General features: G+C 44.3%; 1 long non-coding RNA gene across 2 annotated transcripts in view; it reads left to right on the top strand.

Annotated features, from left to right (window-relative positions):
- Window positions 1-18,796, top strand: part of LOC127206598 (uncharacterized) — a 212,730-nt gene that overhangs the window by 63,655 nt on the left and 130,279 nt on the right. Inside the window, exon 2 of one of the 2 annotated variants that reach the window (XR_007832801.1) lies at window positions 2,011-2,094. The exons of the other annotated variant lie outside the window; for it this stretch is intronic. This is a non-coding gene — a long non-coding RNA (uncharacterized LOC127206598). The remainder of the gene's footprint in view (window positions 1-2,010; window positions 2,095-18,796) is intronic. 2 annotated transcript variants of the gene reach the window in all.

Consider the following 18,796-nt stretch of genomic DNA (forward strand, 5'->3'; position numbering starts at 1 on the left):
AGAGCCTGGGGGTTAGTGGGCTCTGCGGTTGTTCTGTATCACAGAGGCATAACAGCCTTCCCATGGATAATAACAGAAAACACGTAAGGTGTAGTTTAGTTACGTAAACTCCAAAGACATCAGAATGGCATAGGCATAACATCAGAGCATGTGTGGCACAGACCGACCGTTTGTCATGCTTGCTTATAGCCTGGTGTCATCATTACAGATGTATTTATTCATAATTATTGTGTGTGTGTATCTATTTATGGGCACGCGTATGCCAGGCCATTTCAGTGAAGGGCAAAGGACAAGCTTTAGGGGCAAGCTCTCTCCTTTTTCTATGGGCTGAAGGGACTGGGTGCAGGTTAGCAGGTGTGTGAAGTGGCTTTAATCACAGAACTGTCTCGTCAACTCTTGTTACAGTTTTGCTCACATTTGAAGATGACACCAACCCCCTCTTGAGAACAGGGACTCTGTGGTGTTACGCCGTTGAACGCCTCATGTTGGCAGATCTCAGTGTGAGATCACCGAATGGCAGAATGCAGTCACATTTCCATAAAAACATCTTACAATTTTCAAATTGCTACTGAAAAGAGACATTTTGTTTTTATTTTAATTGTCATAATCAGTTTATACTGTTAGAATGATGACAAACAGTCAAAGGCAAATATTAAACACAGTTGTCATCCGTAATTTTAAGGCTCAACACTCCTGATACACGTGGGTTATACAGCTTGTAAGAACAAGTTCAGATGCGCAGGTGGGCAGAGGGGCTGCAAACAGCCACAGGAGAAGGAAATAAAAATAGCAAGCACAAAGCATTCACCTCCAAGAGCAGATAGAGTGGTAATTTAACTGATAGGACATTTCTGGCATGTGGAATTAGATTCCATAATGTTATGATAACCCATGTTGGTGAGTGTTTAGTAACGAACAACAGAACCCTTTAAACTGTTTCGGTATCCAGTGGCATGGAAATAGTTAAGTGACACACGGATTCATGCCATTTGACATCACTTGAACACGATGACCTGTTTTGAAGATTTTATTTTTCATTGTGGGTGTGTGTCTTTGTGTAGGTGTGTGCATGAGGGTGAAAGGCAGAAAAGAGCATTAATCCGGAGCAGAAGTGACAGGAGGTTGTGAGCCACTGGATATGGTGCTGGGAATTGAACTTGGGTCCTCTGTGAGAACAGTGTTCACTCTCAGCTGTTGGGCCCAGACTTTCTGAAGGATTTCACATGCTCTGTTTATGCTGTCATGTTAAATGCACAAAGCAGCAAACAAGACATGGGCTTTCAGTTCTGCCAGAACACACATGTACACTTCTGATAATCGTGGTTATGGAAGGTGCTAGAATGTTGGCTGAAAACAGATGAAATACTATCAGACAGAAACTGTGGTACTCTTACAGCTTTTCTGAAATTTTGTCAAAATAGAAAGCTAAAAGGTACATGTAGAAAAAAGTGCTGAAAGGCTAAAGAACAAAAATTTCAGCACTGGTTCCATGACTTACATGCATGAAAATATCATAAACCCACTATTTTATGTAATTAGTACATGGTAATTAAAAAAAAAAGCCTTCCTCACAAAATTGAAGCAAACATACACACCAGAAAGAAAATATGAGTCAGGTGAAAAGCAAATGCCATGCATTCCAGTGAATGTGCTAATCAGCATGTAATCAAGACGTAAAGATCAGTGCCAATGCTAGACAAAGGGCACGTGTGGGTGGAAGGCAGCGGAAGCAGGAAGGTTAGGGGTGCTTGTCCAGGTGCCCGTGGGCGCGAGGGAGCTGGGGTGAGATCGGCCTCCTGACAGGGACAGGTCCACCAGCTCTGTGAGAAAAGATGCTGCTCCCGCAATGACAGCCGATGTCTTTGGTGTTTTCTTTCTTAATGCTCTGGGCATTAGGAAACACACACAAGGTAGAGGAGGTGATGGGTGCATTCCTAGGAGGTTGTTTTTTCGATGCGTGAAAAGCACTGGCATCTGTAACCATGTTCATACTTGTTTTCTTTGCCACAGACACCTTTCTAACCAACTCGACTTTGCGGTGATTCAGTTCAGGCCTTCTGAAGAGACAGCCTCTTGTCTTAATGAGTCACACAGGTAACCATCCACTCTAGTTAAGCCTCACTGTGTTAACTAGTGTTACCTACAGACAAATGGACCCATGAGTATGCACCCCAGTGTCCCTTGGGAGTGTCCCCAAATGTCCTCACTGAGACACTGTGGCTCTGTCTTTCCTATCTGACACTCCACGATGGGATGGGATGGGAGTGTCTTCCCTCCCAGTGGAACTGGGCTTCCACTGCAGTGGTTTTTAGAGAGACAAGGAGCAGCTGTGAGGGCCCTGAAGGCCTGTCCCCAGGTGAGATGCATCCTCCTAAATCCAGCCCCTTCCCTACCGCTGCCAGGCCACGCCCCTCCCCAGGCTGCCAGTCAGAGCCAGGACTAGACTCTTCTATTTTCACACTTTGTTAGAAGATTCTCCTTTTAGCCACTTTTCTCGTGTTGCTGTGTGCTCCTCAGAGGCGACCCATGCTTCGGAAGCTGTGTAGAGGGGAGCACATGGCTCTTATGTTGCCCAGTTCAAATCATCTCTTTCCTCGGGATCAGACGCTAAGCCTCTTTGCAGGCACACATCAGACCTGTGCATCTTTACCCTCTTCAGACTTGGTCTTTACGTGTTGAGATGCCACTCATCTGGTAAGAAAGTGAACACAACTTTCCTCAGGTGCCAGAGCTATTCCCCCCTCAAGGGAGAGCCTTCTCTTGCTATGAAAACTTGAGCTTAAGTAGGAATGAAGGTGTAAAATGCTGAATGTGTAACCTAAAGTTGAGAGCAGCTTTGGTTTCCGAGGCTGAGCGTATTAAAAATATTGAAAGAGTCATTAAAAACAGGATCTAAAGGTCTGTATAGCAGAATTATTAAAGAGCGGTTGTATGAATATATGTGAGTCTACACTTGAAGTGTGCTGAGCCTTTTGGCAGGTGTTAGTGATTTACTTCTCATCCAGGCCACGCTCGCAGGGGATGCTGGGACAGGCCACATGCCCACCATGTGTGGATGCTGTTGGCTCTAAGTTAACTGAACAACTTAGGGGACATTTTCAATGAATAGATGCAGTATTGTTACACATGCTTGTTTTGGTAATTTGGAACTATCTGCTTACCCGTGGAAGGCTAGTAATCACCTCCGAGGTTGTGGTGATGGTGACTGTCTCTGTGCGTGGGGAGTATTCAACAAGTAAGTTTTCACTAGGATTTATACACTTCAGACGTGGGTCATCAATGGCCAAGAGTACATTGTAGTTTAGACCGACTTATGTGGCACCACTGCTCTGTCTGACCTTGAGAAAAAGACTTCCTCACAGGGCAAAGCCCTCATGCTCTCAGGGCATGGCTGTACTTGGGTGGTTCCCTAGCCTGTGGTGTGGCAGTGGTTTTTTTTTTTTGTTGTTGTTGTTTTTGTTTTTTAGTACTTAACTTTCCTCTGCAAATATTATATAATGTAGCAGGCACAGAATAACTATCCTCTGTTGGAAACAAAAACCTTTCATTTTCATTGTAGCAGCTTAAAAAGCAAAACAAAACCAAAGAACCAACCCAATTTCAACTAATTACTGCTTCTATTGGCGTCTGCTGAATGTCAAGTAGTTTACAGGCCTTCTGGCTTTAAGCTGATATGTGATTTTTCTTTTTGGCATTTAAGAGTCATATTTCTTGGGATTGAGTCTTTGCTCAACCTACTTAATTTTATATTTCATTTTGGTGCTGGGAATCAAACTTGAGACTTTGTATATCCTGAGAAATTGATTTTTTTTCTTTTTACTGAATTCCCTTCATAGCTCTTTCTTTTTCTCTTTAAAATCCCCTTTTGCGGGGGCAGTTTTTATACATACAATGAAATAAAAAGCATGCTGACTAGAAATCTGTAGCAAAGTCTCCATATTACAACAAAAATCTCTCAACAAACACAAGGCTTTCACACTGAGTAGAGCATCGCAGAGAAGCCGGTGTCACCTCCTGCACCTCCAGTGTCAGCTATGACCTGTGAGGCTATACTCACCCTGAAATAAGAGAAAATCATAAAAAACATTGACCAGGGATTTACACAGAATGGGCAGGAGGATGTGCGGGCAGAATAGAAAATCTAAGCAAATATCTTTATTTGCTGTGGTTTGAATGAGAGATGCTGCCATAAGCCTGGCTGTTTGAGCTCCTGGTCACCAGATGGAAGGTTTAGCAGGGTTATGGAGCCTTTAGCACAGTGGTTCTCAACCTGCAGACATTGTATCCTGCACATCAGATATTTACATCATGGATCATGATGAAATTTCATTACATGAAATTACAGTTATGAAGTAGCAACAAAATAGTTTTATAGTTGGGGGTTGGTCACCCCAGCGTGAGGAGCTGTATTAACGGGCTGCAGCATCAGGAAGGCTGAGAGCTTCTGCTTTTCCAGATGGAACCTGGAGAGAAATGGAGCCAAGCCTTAAGGCTGTAGAGCCTGCCCTCACTTCTTGTTCACTCTTTGCTCCCTGAGTGTGGTACGATGTGACCAGCCAGTTTCTTGCTCCTGTCTCCATGGCTTCCCTGTTTCCAGCCATGTCGGCTGCCAGGATGGATGCGGTGTACTCTTGAACTGTGGGTCCAAACATTCTTCTTTAAGCTGCCTCCATCAGAGTGTGTTCTCACAGTAATAGAGAGGTAACTAAGACAGAATCCCCATCCAAAGTGGCTCTCACCATGTGAGAAAAAAGTAAAGTACAAGTGAAATTATGATATGGGAAAATTCTGTGTGAAGTGTATTATAGGGGCACGTTTAGGACCATGATGCCATTGTAGATTGATGGATAATGGAGACATCATGAATGTTTTTTGAGTTTGTTGGAGTGTAGTCTGTGTAAGAAATATACCTTGAGTACAGTCATGGGAAGGTGTTCTGATGGAGCCTGGCCCCAGGATCTAGAGCAGGTCATTATCTCTTGCTGCATCTCAGATTTCGTTCCTGTGACTGAGGAGAGGGCACAGAAGGGAGCACCAATACATAGATCTAGGAGAGGGCATAGAAGGGAGCACCGATACATAGATCCAGGAGAGGGCATAGAAGGGAGCACCGATACATAGATCCAGGAGAGGGCATAGAAGGGAGCACTGATACATAGATCCAGGAGAGGGCATAGAAGGGAGCACCGATACATAGATCCAGGAGAGGGCATAGAGGGGAGCACAGATATAACATATGGCCTCAGAGACAACAAAGAAATCCTAAAGTCAGAGGTAATAAAGATGAGGGTTTGACAAATTATTTAGCACCAGAGCTTGCTCCAGAGAAAAATAATAAATTTTGCTTAAATTGATGTGGATTTTATGTTTCTGAGGTTGTGCGCTTGCAACAAAGCCAATAGACATTTAAATTGGGTTTTCAAGCTGGCAGTCTTCCACATTCACTTCAGCTAAGTGTAAATGCCTCAATTCCCTCTATGTCTTCAGTAGACAGGAAGTCGTTACAGCACATCTTAAAAGTACACTGAGGATTTATTTGTATTAACATCTTAATTTTGCTAAGTGCTGTGTGCTTGCTTTTACTTTCCTGCTAGGAGATTGCTTGGAAAATGACATTTCATTGTAAAAGTTAAGAATTAATATCACAAGTAGTATTTCCATAAGCAAGAAATGTCTCCCTGTAATCTACAGTTATCTGTACATTTAAGCCAACATTTGCGTACTCCAGTAATCATATGTACTCTAAAAAAATATGAGTGTTATACAAAATAGAAATTGACGTGTTCAGTTGGACTCCATAAGGCTAAACTTCATTAAAATGAAATGCAATGGCATCAGTAATGAAGATAAAGACTAGAACACTTTCAACTCCAGGACAGCTCATCAAGACCCATCTCTCCCGTCTCCTCATTCCTATTCTTCTTCTTCTGTTTCTTTAGAATTGTATTTCTATTACATCTGACTTTGATTTTTAATCACACATGCCAACTCTGGCCTATTTCAGAACTTGCAGTTACCATAATTTTGCTTAGGTGACTGCTTCCTTGGCCTCCCAGGCCTCTTCATGTGTATGTTAGCTACATCTTATGTTATTTGTTTACATTTCTTTCCTTCCCATGGAATAGAATTATAAAGGAAAAATATTCTTTCTGCTCTTGTGTCCACAGGGACTAGAACAGTGTTTGAGTTCTCAGCACATTCAGAAAATGGCTTATGATTGAATTAAAAAAAAAAAATGGAAAGCTTGCATGAAACCAACCCTTAATTCTACCTCCCCTCTTTCCTTCCTCACTCTGCCTTCCTATCAGTCCATCCACAGGCCCACCTCCCACTGACGACTGGTAGTTACATGCCTGTTGCTGTTCCTGACCAAAGGACTGTTCCTGTCTACTCTCTTACGGAGTTAGCTAGCAGGCGTCCCTCGCCATGTGTTTGCCAGGCTGTCCATGTGTTCTTCCCATAGCATATCGTATGTTCTGATTGCAACACCAGGCACCACAATCAGGCGCTGTTAGATGACGACGAGGGGACCAGTTTTGAAGCATGTATGTTTTCTGATAAAATTAAGGTAGATAAGAGTCACGGAAGCAGTGATACTATTCAACAGAAGAGAGATATGCCCCTCCTTTTTTTCCACCATGGTGAGACCTGTGAGAACAGAAAAGTAGCAGCTAGCTCCAACAGAAAGAAAGCTTCGTTATGGGACCAGTTTGCACCATTTGCTTCTGTGATTACAGTTAGATTCCATGTGGGATTGTGTACAGAAATAGCAGCTGCCTCCAATGCACAATCCAAGGTCCAGTCACAATGGTAATGCATTGGCATGCTTAGCCTTACGCCTTACCCAGCAGTATTTTCCTGTGTCTTCCTTTGTAATCCAGGTTTGCCTCAAAACTATGACCCTTCTGCTCCTGCTAGCAGAATACTAGGTTTATAAGAAGTGTCATTGCATCTACCTTAAGAATACATTTTAACAGTTTTTTCTTCAATAGAAAAAGGTAATGGAAATGGAATTAATTTTTAATTTCTATTGTGGGCCGAGTGTTTTTATTGGGCAGTTTTCCTGCTTTTCTTTCAATCCCCAGGTTATAGGAATTAAACTCTTACTATGATTATTGCAGAGTAAATTAAAAAAAAAAAAAGATTTGGACTCAGATATGGGAACTAATTTGCCCATGGTCATAGAAGTAACCCTCAAAATTATTCCACATCTGTTTAAAAAGTCTATGCCCAGCATAGCTCTATTATGTCTGATTATAATACAAAACTACAAGAATTGTAGTTTTGGCCTCGACCAATGGCAAACCTTTGATACCCAGGCTGGGGAACTACTGCTGCCTTCTGAGTCAGTATAAATTTGTAGTAGGATATTTCGGGTCCACTGGGACTGTTGCTGCTCTTGTAGATGGTAGGACACACTTCCTGGAGCAGACCCCTGCCCTCAGCAGGTAGCCTCAGCAATCCTTTATGGCCTGTGGCAGGTGCTTGAACAAAGGACGAGTGGGATTCACCCTTCTGGGAGGAAAGGTCTCCAGATAGGACCCACTGCTGGGACCTTGAGACACACGACACAGCTGCTAAAATGTGTTGACTATGAAGTCACACACTGTCGTTGGTCACCACAGGGTCTTTGGTTAGAGCAGAAGTGGTGTCCAGCTGTGTGTAAGACAATATGCGGTCTCTTCCCATCAGATTATCAGCTTCAACTATCTTATATCTAAGAACGAAAGGTGGAATTAACAGCATGAAGGTAGACAGATGGCTGGTGAGGTGCAGGGCTCATGGTAGCCGTGTGACTGTGATCTTGGTGATGTGGGAGAGGCTCTGGGAAAGCTATAATCCTAAAAGGTGAGCATTCTTTTCTTTTTTTGTTTCTTTGTCTTAATTTTTATTTACTTGCTTAATTAATTCACTTTATATCCTGATTGCAACCCTCTCCTTCCATCTCCCCCCTTCTCCCCTCTCCTCCTCAAAAATGGGGGAGGTCCCCCATGGGTACCAACACTAAATTGCTGCAGAACTAGGTGCGTCCTCTCCCACTGAGGCCAGACAAAGTAGCCCAGTTAGGAGAATGGGATCCAAAGGCAGGCATCAGAGTCAGGGAGGACCCCTGCTCCAGTTGTTGGGGGGATCCACATGAAGACCAGGCTGCCAATCTGCTACATTTGTGCAGTGGGCCTAGGCCCAGCCCATGCATGCACTTTGGTTGGTAGTTCAGTCTTGGAGCCCCTAAGGGCCCAGGTTGCTTGCCTCTGTAGGTTTTCTCATGGAGCCAGTGGGCATTATATCCATGGTAATGAGATAGTCTTCACTTACAGGATGACAGCTGCTCTCTACATCTCACAAATGTGAATCTTTAAAACATTAAGTTTACTGATAAATCCATGTTCAAAAGAGTATTTTGTATTTATTAAATGAAACTGCCTTTAAAACTATAAGCTGTGCTGATGTGCTACTTCTGAGCCCAGTTTCTGTTAATAGTGAAGTTTTTTCCCCTTTCTCTCTAGAACAGTGGGGGTTATAATTGTCTGTTTTGTTGATTTCCAGTCATGACACATTCTAGGTTTAGGTAAATAAACTGAACTGGAAAATAACATGCTGGCTAACCCTGTCTACCACTCTACTGAAAGCTGTCAATTTTCATTTCAATGTTTTATTCGTGAGCGTCAGTATAAAGGCTGTTGGTCAGACCTCGGCTTCTCATGCCTTGATTGCTTTGGAGTGAGAATTTGAGTTATGTATTTTAGAAATAGATTAAAGTCTAAGGGCAAGCCTTTTTGGGTACAAAGTCATGAGGCTGCTTCTGCCAGTGTGTGCGTGCACGTGTGTACGTGCGTGTATGCACATGACTCAGCATCAGTCTTCTTTGTTTTTAGAAGCAAGGTGGTTATATTCTGCTAGACTAGCAACTGGGTGTCCTCTTGTCTGCCAAGTCATGTCTTTGTGGAATGCTGAGCAGGGGCAGTGATAGGGAGGTGTCCTGCAGACCCAGTTGGCAGGAGGGATGGGACAGAGAGTCCTATCGGCCACCTGTGAATTTGGCAGCCTCTGGGTTGACTAGATGTGCCTTTCCTTTCCTTTCATTATTTTTTTCCAACTCTGGAAGTACTCTCCTTAAGGATGTTGGAACTTTGAGTTCATGGAGAAAGTCTGAGCAGGTGTGAGTCAAGGTGTAAATTGTAAAATGTAAGCTGCCACGTTTAGTTGATGAGGGCAGTGCGGGTAATTAGCAGTGAGATCTCCTTACTGTTTCCTTTAGGGTCTGCTTCCTATGCAGTTCATAGTGTGCAGAAGCCCCCACAACCTTCCACAACCCCCTCAGATAACACTCCTTCCACTGAGGCCATGCCAGGATGTCAGAGCTAAGCTGTGCCTTGTACACAGTAAGCAAGAGAGACACTCAGACATCTACAGTCATTAGAGTCACAAGTGGTCAAAATGTATAAGATGATGGAGATCTCGAACAGGGCAAGAGAAAAATGAGTTGAGTCAAGGGACCTGGTATAGAATTTGACCACAACATGGAATGAAACAGAAACACAATTTGGAAGAATAGATGGGAGTTAGAAACTGTCAAGTTTCATAAGAAACACTGGCTGTAGTAACGTTGCTAACATTTATTTATCTGGCCCTTCACCTAGTCAGCCCCTCTTGGGTGGTTCTGATGGGCTAGACCCTATGCTAGACACTTTGGATGTGGCTCTTAGCAAAACGAACAGAGAGCTTTTGCCTGGTGGTGCCTGCATTCTAGTGGAAGGAGGCTGTAAAGGAAGCAACAAGTTACGCGTGCATCCTGCTAGCAATTAAATGGCCAAGGAGAAAAAGAAAGCAGGAAAGGGGTTAGGGTGGGGCAGGGGGGGGGCTGGATGAGTGGTGGTGGTTGCAGTTTTAGGTAGAGGAGCATAGTAAGTTAATATTGAGCAAACTGAAACCTCACCAGCCATGCACTCTGCTAAAGGAGCACATGGCTGGTTCGCTAGACGTCATCAACTGTGGAAGTCAGTGCTGTTGCTTCACTGGAGTTGTCAAGGCTGGGACCACAGCGAAGTCAATGCTGGGCTTCCAGAGCTTGCGTTTCTAGTCTCTGACAGTTGGATGATGAGGTTTGAGAAGTTTCCCAAATGTTCTTGTTTTGGAGCTGGAAGGATATTTATTGACCAGTCAAAACTTGAGGGTCGGAGCCAGTGAGGTGGCTCAGCAGGTAAAGGTTCTTGCTGCCTTGAGTTCAGTCTCCAGAACCCACACAACAGAAGGGCAGAACAGACTCCCAGAGCTTTTCCTCTGTCCCCTCCTGCTCCTGGTTAAATAAACAAAACAGCAATACAACAACAACATAAAATAAACCTTAAGGGTGTTTGACAGTCACCTGGAGAGCTTGTTAGAACCCAGATTTCTGAGTTGTACCCCTCAGCTTTTATTAAGTAGGCTGAGTCGACTCAGAGTTTTCATTCCAACATATTTGTGTGTGATGCTGTTACTGAGGATGTGGACAGCACGCTCTAGGAATGGCCAGTCTAGCTAGGTGGAAGTCACTGACGAGCTGCCTAACCTCAGGAGGCAGAGAGCTCAGCCTGGATTTATTGGGGCTGACTGTGTTCTGGACTAGGTAAGGCATGCCAAAAGGGTAAGGCAACTAAACTCTCAAGAAATCAGCTCTTGTTTGGGCTCAGTGTTTAGCAAGTTGCTTTTGGATTCATTTGTCTGGTTCTTGAACAGATAAGACCAGAGGCTTTCAATCTACTTGTTGTGAAACGGTTCGATAAATGGTCTATTGTTGAGTGATCAATGCATTGGGAAGAGAGGCTGAGCACTTTTAGCCGCCACCAGAAATTCTATCGCCAGGGTAGTATTTGGAGAAGCTTGTTGTTAAGGAGGGTAAGATACAGAACCTGGAGATGGCAAAAGGTTCCTCCCCACCAGTGTCTCACACAGAGCCTTGGTGCCTGATGTGTGGCAGGGACCAGCAGCAAGGGCTCCACCTACAGGTGAAATGAGGAAAGTGAGTCCTCCCAGCTCCTGACCAGAGCTGTGTGTTTCTTCGCACCAAGGTGGGGATGGAGTTGGGGTGAGGAGCTGAGGGTGCGAGGTGTGGAATATTCCTTAAGAAGCTCTGCTTCTGGGCATTTGACAGTATCGCCCTAGGGGGCTGAGCAGGTGAGCTGTACCTGAGCTCTTTGTGGTGTCAGCTCATTGACCTCCTTTCTTTCTTTCTTTCTTTCTTTCTTTCTTTCTTTCTTTCTTTCTTTCTAATTGATTTACTCAGATTACATCTCAATTTTTATCCCCTCACTTGTATCCTCTCATTCCTCCCTCCCTCTCTCTCTCACCCTATTCCCATCCCCTAGGTCTGTGACAGAAGGGGACCTCCTGCCTCACCATATGGTCACAGCCTATCAAGTCTCATCCTGGTAGCCTGCTTATCCTTTCTCTGAGTACCATTAAGCCTCCTCACCAAAGGGAAGTGGTCAAATATGGGGCACCAGAGTTCATGTCATAGTCAGTCCCCACTCTCCACACAACTGTGGAGAATGTCCTGTCCATCGGCTAGATCTGAGTAGGAGTTCAATGTTTATTGCATGTGCTGTCCTTGCTTGGTGCAGTAGTTTGAACAGACCTCCCTGGGGCCAGAGCCACCCATTATGATGTTCTTCTTGTAGGTTTCTAGGACCCTCTAGATCCTTCTATTTCCCTATTATCCCATGCTTCTCTCACCTAGAGTCCCAATAGGAAGTCCCCACATTTATCCCAATCTTGTGGTAAGTGAAGACTTTCATGGGACATCCCTTTTGGGTTAGTGCCCAATTATAAGTGAGTATATACCATGTGAGTCTTTCTGGGTCTGGGTTAATTAACTCAGGATGATCATTTCTAGTTCCATCCATTTGCCTGCAAATTTCAAGATTTCCTTGTTTTTAATAGCTGAGTAGTATTCCATACTGTAAATGTACCAGTTTCTTTATCTACTCTTCAACTGAGGGACATTTAGGTTGTTTCTAGGTTCAGGATAGTATGAATAAGGCAGCTATGAACATGGTTGAGCATGTGTCCTTGTTGTGTGCTAGAGCATCTTCTGGGTATATTCCAAGGGGTGGAATAGCTGAGTCTTGAGGAAGCCCTATTCCCATATTTATCACCATGCACAAAACTCAAGTCCAAGTGGATTAAAGACCCCAACATAAAACCAGAGACACTAAATCGGCTAGAAGAAAAAGTGAAGAAGAGCCTGGAACACATTGGCACAGGAGACAACTTCCTGAACAGAGCACCAACAGCCCAGGCCTTAAGGTCAACAATTAATAAATGGGACCTCATAAAACTGAAAAGCTTCTGTAAGGCAAAGGACACTGTCAATAGAACAAAGCAACAGCCTACAAACTGGGAAAAGATCTTCACCAACCCTACATCTGACAAAGGTCTAATATCCAAAATATATAAAGAGCTCAAGAAATTAAATACCGCCAAACCAAATAACCTAATTAAGAAATGGGGCTCAGAGCTAACAGAGAATTCTCAACAGAGGAATATTGAATGGTTGAGAAACACTTAAAGAAATGCTCAACATCCTTAGGCATCAGAGAAATGCAAATCAAAACGACACTGAGATTCCATCTTACACCCATCAGAATGGCTAAGATCAAAAACTCAAGTGACAACATATGCCAGTGAGGATGTGGAGAAAGAGGAACACTCCTTCATTGCTGGTGGGAGTGCAAACTTGTACAGCCACTTTGGAAATCATTGAACTCTTAAAAAGCATTCAGTGGTCAAGAATGTTTCCACATCGTGCTGTAGGGCACAATAGGTAAGTTCACTTTGACATCTTTCAGATAAAAATATATTTCAAAAAATTGAAAAGGTTTGGCTAATAACATCGGGCTATGTTTCGGGTTGAACAAAGCTAGAGAGAGTCGTGTGGCCAGGCTTTTTCAGTCTTTAACATGTGCGTGCCCTTTCCCGGTCCTCCAGGAGGGAACCATGCAGCTGCTCTTGCCGTTCTGACCACAGCAGCCTGTGTGGGTAGCTTTCCGTGCTTACAGTCTGAGGAACGCCCTGTGTTATAGCTGGAGCTGACTCTTTGTGACTGTTAGGCTTTCAGATTTAGCAGGTTTCCTAACCTAGGGAAGGAAACCAACTTCTAGTTCTTCATTTTTTTTCCTTTTTAAAAATTAATTATTTTTTTACATGTACATTTACATTACTACACATATATAAAATAAACCACATACAACAAGAAGACCCACAGAACAATCAGGAATTACATTCATGTTACATTCATAGTGTTTTGGCTGTTTGTATTTGGCAACCTTGAAGAAAACATTTTCTTATCTTGGCGAGTCTGAAATTCTGAACGTAACTCAATATCTATCGTATCTCTTCTCTATCAACTTAAAACGTCTATCTAGACCCAAAAACATCCTAACCCCCAGACAACCAACTTTACTTGTGAAACTAAACTATTTGGCCTTCAGCCCCATCGGAGACTTGAGAAGGAGCAAAATCAATCACCTGAATAAACATGAAGTGCAGGTTAGCGGCTTCCATAGTAACAAAACAAAAATGACAGAGACAGTTTGCTGCTCGGAGAGTCACCCATAGTTCTCTAAAAACGTTGGAGCATCATCTTTGGCCTTCTGGCCCAGTACATCTGACAGACATATTTGTGAGGCGGGAGCTATTGAGTACATGCTTACCCTGTCTTAGCAGAGTTCAGCCGCCGACTCTGCCAGCATCCAAGCAGAATTCTGTCAGTGGCTGGAACGAGCACATTTTGCCCAGTGGCTGGTTCGCCATGTTTGAAGCCACCTAGTTCTTATTTGTAATGGCCGTCCCTTCTCTCTTCAAATGCAAGGGAAGTAAGCCTCTCCTTTCCTTTAACACCCTAGCAAGCTCCGCTCTCTACACACTGCCTTGTTCCTGTCTCTTGCTGTCCCCAAGGCTTGCCCCTGGCGTGCGACCAGCCGCCTCAGTCTGATAGGGAAGGGAATTGCAGCTGCCTGTCTTCCCACCTGAGTGCTGCTTCTTACCTTCTACAACACAAGAGTTTGACTGCATTTTTGATTCAGTTTCGCAAGTGAGTCCTCTTTGCACCAGACCATAGGATGGGCCAGTGGTTCTGGCCTGTGAAAAGTATTCAAGATTTGTTAGCTACCTCTGTCTGGGCGAAACAAAGGGAAGCTACTGGGAAAATGTCAGTGTCACTGGCCATGTGCATGAGACAGGCTAGAGCCCCGCTACTGTGTGACAGAGAAGCAGTGAAGGTCAAGGTTTGATGGGCAGTTACAGGATGCACCACCCACCAACATATCTGTACTCAAATATAAAAAGAAACAAATGAACAGAGGCATTGGAGAAAGAGAACAGTTAGTTTCAGGGCAGTCCAAATTGGGTTTCATTGTTTTATTTCCATTAATGTCACTGCTTTCCTCTTTTAAAAAAATTCTTTGAGAATTTTTGTGCAATGTACTTTGGTCATATTCACCCTCCTCAGCCCCTCCCAGATCCATTAGCCCTTCCCTACCCACCCGACTTCATCCCCTTCTGCGCTGCCCTCCATGAACCTATGGAGTCCAAATTTTGCTGTCCATACTTTTGATAGCATTGCCATTCACTTAACATTGATGATCCCACATTCTGAAGCCCCTAAGGATGTAAATTGTGCTAAAACTTTATCAGTAATTCGGATGGTACTTTGTTTTGCTTCCATTGTCCTCAGGGTGGCATTTAATTTTCATGTCAGCAGCATAGCTCATAATAAGTACAGAATACTTTGTCTATGAAATTCTTCATTAGGGCACTATACCTGATCATTTTTTAGATGGAGCAATTGACTTTCTTCCTTCCCTCCTCTCCTCTCCCTCGCCTCTTCCTAATTTCTCCTCCTCCTCTTCCTCTTCTTCTTTGAGACCAGGTTTCTACTCTAGGGTTGCCTTCATCTTGACATGTAGCTGAGAATGTCTTTGAGGTTCTGCTCCCCCCGCCAGCCTTCACCTTCCCCATGCTGGGATTATGGATTTGCACACCGTGTTTGACCAATGTGGTGTTGGGGATGGACCTAGGAATCTGCGGCATGCAGACACTGAAGTAAATGAGCTACTCCCCCAACTCCTGTTTCCCTGCTTGTTTTATGAGATAATTTTGGTTTCATTTATCTCTGTAAGTGCTCGAGAGTTTTCTTCATCTATTTCTGCAGAAAACAAGGTAGTACTGTTACTTGTGCTTACACTGTCAACAGTTTTCCTAGGATTTTTAACTTTCCTGTCTCATTATCTTTAGTGCACTCTTTATGGGGTAAACTGATTACATGAATGTTCGAAATCTGACTCATTCTCCAGAGACAGTCAACTTACTGTACTAGACCAACACCAAAGGTGACTGACTCATCCCAAATGGAGGTGGACAGCTTCAGAGAGTACAGTTTCTTTTAAAGTGCTGGGCAAGGCTAGCAGTGGTGGGAGGTGCCACTCTCTAAGAAATCCTGACTCTGATGAGCCCACATGGAGCACTGTTATGGTTGACTGATTACATTGGAACAGTGGAGAGAACAGAAGGGTGCTTATGCCACGAGTCAGCAGGGAAGAACAAATAGAGACAGCAACTGCCCACCATCGCTAAGGGTAGCTTCCTGGTAAGCTGTGTGTAACCTTTCAAGCTTGGACCTAGGGATTCAAATGAACCCTTGTAGGTTACTAGAGGATTGTATTACTTTAATATTTCCACCATATTTACCCAATACAGCATTTATCAGGTACCAGGCTTGGTGCTGGGATACCATGTATGAGCAATAAGCATTGTCATTACCATCTTATTACTGTATAGTCTGGTGACTAGAGAGGGATGTGAAGAAGAGAACACAACCATTAGCTGTGACCTGTGCTGTGACAGGAGGAAGGCGCAGGAGCTTGGTGAAATGCGCAGAAGGCTCTTGCCCTTTTCTTAGAGAGTCAAGTAGGGAGAAGCATTTGAGGTTGGGGGTTGCAGCTCAATCCGGAGAATGCTCGCCTATCTGTGAAGCCCAGGTTCAAACCCCAGCGCCCCTGAATAGAATGTAGTGTTGCAGACCTGTATCTCAGCACTCTGGAAATGGAGGCAGGAGGATCAGGATCTCAAGGTCACCCTTGGCTGCATAGTGACTTCAAAGCCAGCCTTAGATTCGAGACACCCTCTCCACAGACAAGCAAACACACGAAGAAGCACGTGTATGAAATATGAATAGAAAAGAGAGCCAGAGGAGTTGAAGAAGCAAAGAATAGTCGGAAGGAACACGCGCAAAGATCCAGACGCAGCCGTAGGAGTGCGTTGTTTGTGCACACAGATACTGGGGGGTGGGGGGAGGGGCAGGAGAAATGACAAGAAATATTAGACAGGGGACAGTTTGGTGGGGTTGTAATCATTGGAGGTTTTTATAATCAGAAGGAATGGAGAGCCAGAGGCAGGAGAATTAATGCAAGATGCATCTTACAGGCAAGGTCTCTGGTGACATTCTGGGACGATTTGGTGGATGTGATGGCAGGGACTAGGGCAGGTGGATGTGATGGCAGGGACTAGGGCACTAAGGAAGATACTGTCACAGGCGTTTCCATAAGGCGAGCTCGTTGCCTTGATTCACACCCCGTTTTGAATGGCTGGTGTGCAGGTTCGTGAGATGGTAATGTTGTTTGTGCTTACTTTGTAAGAAGTGCTGTGAAGTCTCTAACACAGCCTCTCAATACATATGTTGTCTGGAAACAATTCTTATATTCTCTCTATCTGCAAGTGGGATGTTTTTTAAAATTATAATTTATTCAAATTACATCCTGATTGTTATTCCCTTGATTGTATCCTCCCATTCCCATCCTCCCTCCCTTTTTCACACTCTTCCCCTCCCCTAGACCTCTTGACAGAAGGGGACCTCCTCCTCCACCATATGACCACAGCCTGTTAGGTCTCATCTGGATAGCCTACTTCCCCTTCTTCTGTGTGCCACCGGGCCTCCCCACCTTGGGGAAGTAATCAAATTGGGGACACCAGAGTTCATGTCAGAGGCAGTCCTTGATCGCCCCACAACTGGGGGGAATGAACTGTCCCTTGGCTAGATTTGAACAGGGAGTGTAGGTTTACTGCACGCATTGACCTTGGTTGATGCAACATTTTGTGCAGCCTGCTCCCACCTCCAGTCCAGATCCGCAGGCCTTGATGGTCTCCTTGTGGGGCTCCTGGCCCCTCTGGGTCCTTCCATCCCTCTGCTCTTCCACACTGCTCTCACCCTGAGTCCAGAAGTGAGTCCCAGCATCTGTCCTGATCCCCCTCTGGGTGGAGTCTCTCAGAGGACATCTATGTTGGGCTAACATCCACTTTAAGTGAGTATATACCATGTGTGTCTTTCTGGGTCTGGATTACTTCAGGGTGATCTTTTCTAGTTCCACCCATTTGCCTGCAAATTTCAAGATTTCCTGTTTTTAAAGGCTGAGTAGTGTCCCATTTTGTAAATGGACCACAGCTTCTTTATCCATTCTTTGGCTGAGGGACATCTAGGTTGTTTCCAGATTCTTACTATTATGAATAAAGCTGCTCTGTGCACAGTTGAGCAAATGTCCTTGTTGTGTGGTGGAGCATCTTTTGGGTATATGCCCAGGAGTGGTATAGCTGGGTCCTGAGCTAGAGTTAGTTATTCCCAATTTTCTGAGAAACCGCCAGATTCATTTCCAAAGTGGAATCACTTTGGAACGGAGGAGTGTTCTCCTTTCTGCACATCCTTGCCAGCATGTGCTGTCACTTGAGATTTTTATCTTAGCCATTCTGACAGGTATAAGATGGAATCTCAGAGTTTACCTGATGACCAAGGATGCTGAACGTTTTTGAAGTTTCCCAATTATTGTCCTAAAATGTCTTGACATAAAACAAAACAAAACAAAACAAAAAACAAAACAAAACAAAAAAAAACTTTTGGCTTCTGTGGCTCTTTGTAAAGCTTATTTGTGTTAGGGGGGAGTAATTAGGACTCTTAGGGATTATACCTTGTCTCTGCAGTGGTGGGTAGACAGATTCTCTGGAAAGGGCAAAGAGAAAAACAAGTGTTTCTCCAAATGGGAAGGACTGCAGAAAACAAAGAAGCTTAAGACAAATGGTGCTTCTGGAGCCAGGAGGCTTGTGCACAGGAAGGAAGATGGCAGGATTAGAAAGGAGATCAGCTTGGGTAGACCATGGCTAATTAAGGGCAGCAAGGTGTGGAATGCATGCTTGTCTCTAAAGGAGAAGCTGGGACACTGCACAGTTCAGAGTCTGAAAATGACAGCCAGAGCAGAGGTGGAAAACAGCACAAATACCGCGTGTGAGGCTGACCTGATGTGCCGCAGCATCTCAGCGACACAGAGGGGTCACAGAGCAGCCTAGAGAGGTGACTAATGGAGAGTGAGGGCAAGCTACAGATAGAGGGCCTGAGGCCACTGCTTCAAAACAGGGACGTTAAATGGATTATCAAAAAGCATCATCTTGCTGAAGAGAAACCATTGCTAAGAACGGTTAGAATAGTTCTTTAGAAAAGCTCTTACCAGTGGCGAAGAGATAGCAATTTGAATTCTCACGGAGATGTGTGTCGTATGTTTGCTCTTGGCATCACTGTGGGGCCAGGCTGAGTCATCTGCCGTGCTTATGTTGAGACACTCTTTGAAGAGGTGCTATGCTGGCTTTGGGCGTTTTATTCCTTAGCCACTTAATTGTGGGCTGTTTGAAAGTGGCCTTTCTGTCTGTCACACACCATACAACATGTCCTCATGAGGTGCAGGAAGAGAAAGTACCAGGGGGGTGTGCTGCCGTCTTA

Source organism: Acomys russatus, chromosome 23 (genome assembly GCF_903995435.1).
Source record: "Acomys russatus chromosome 23, mAcoRus1.1, whole genome shotgun sequence".
NCBI classification, from domain to species: domain Eukaryota; kingdom Metazoa; phylum Chordata; class Mammalia; order Rodentia; family Muridae; genus Acomys; species Acomys russatus.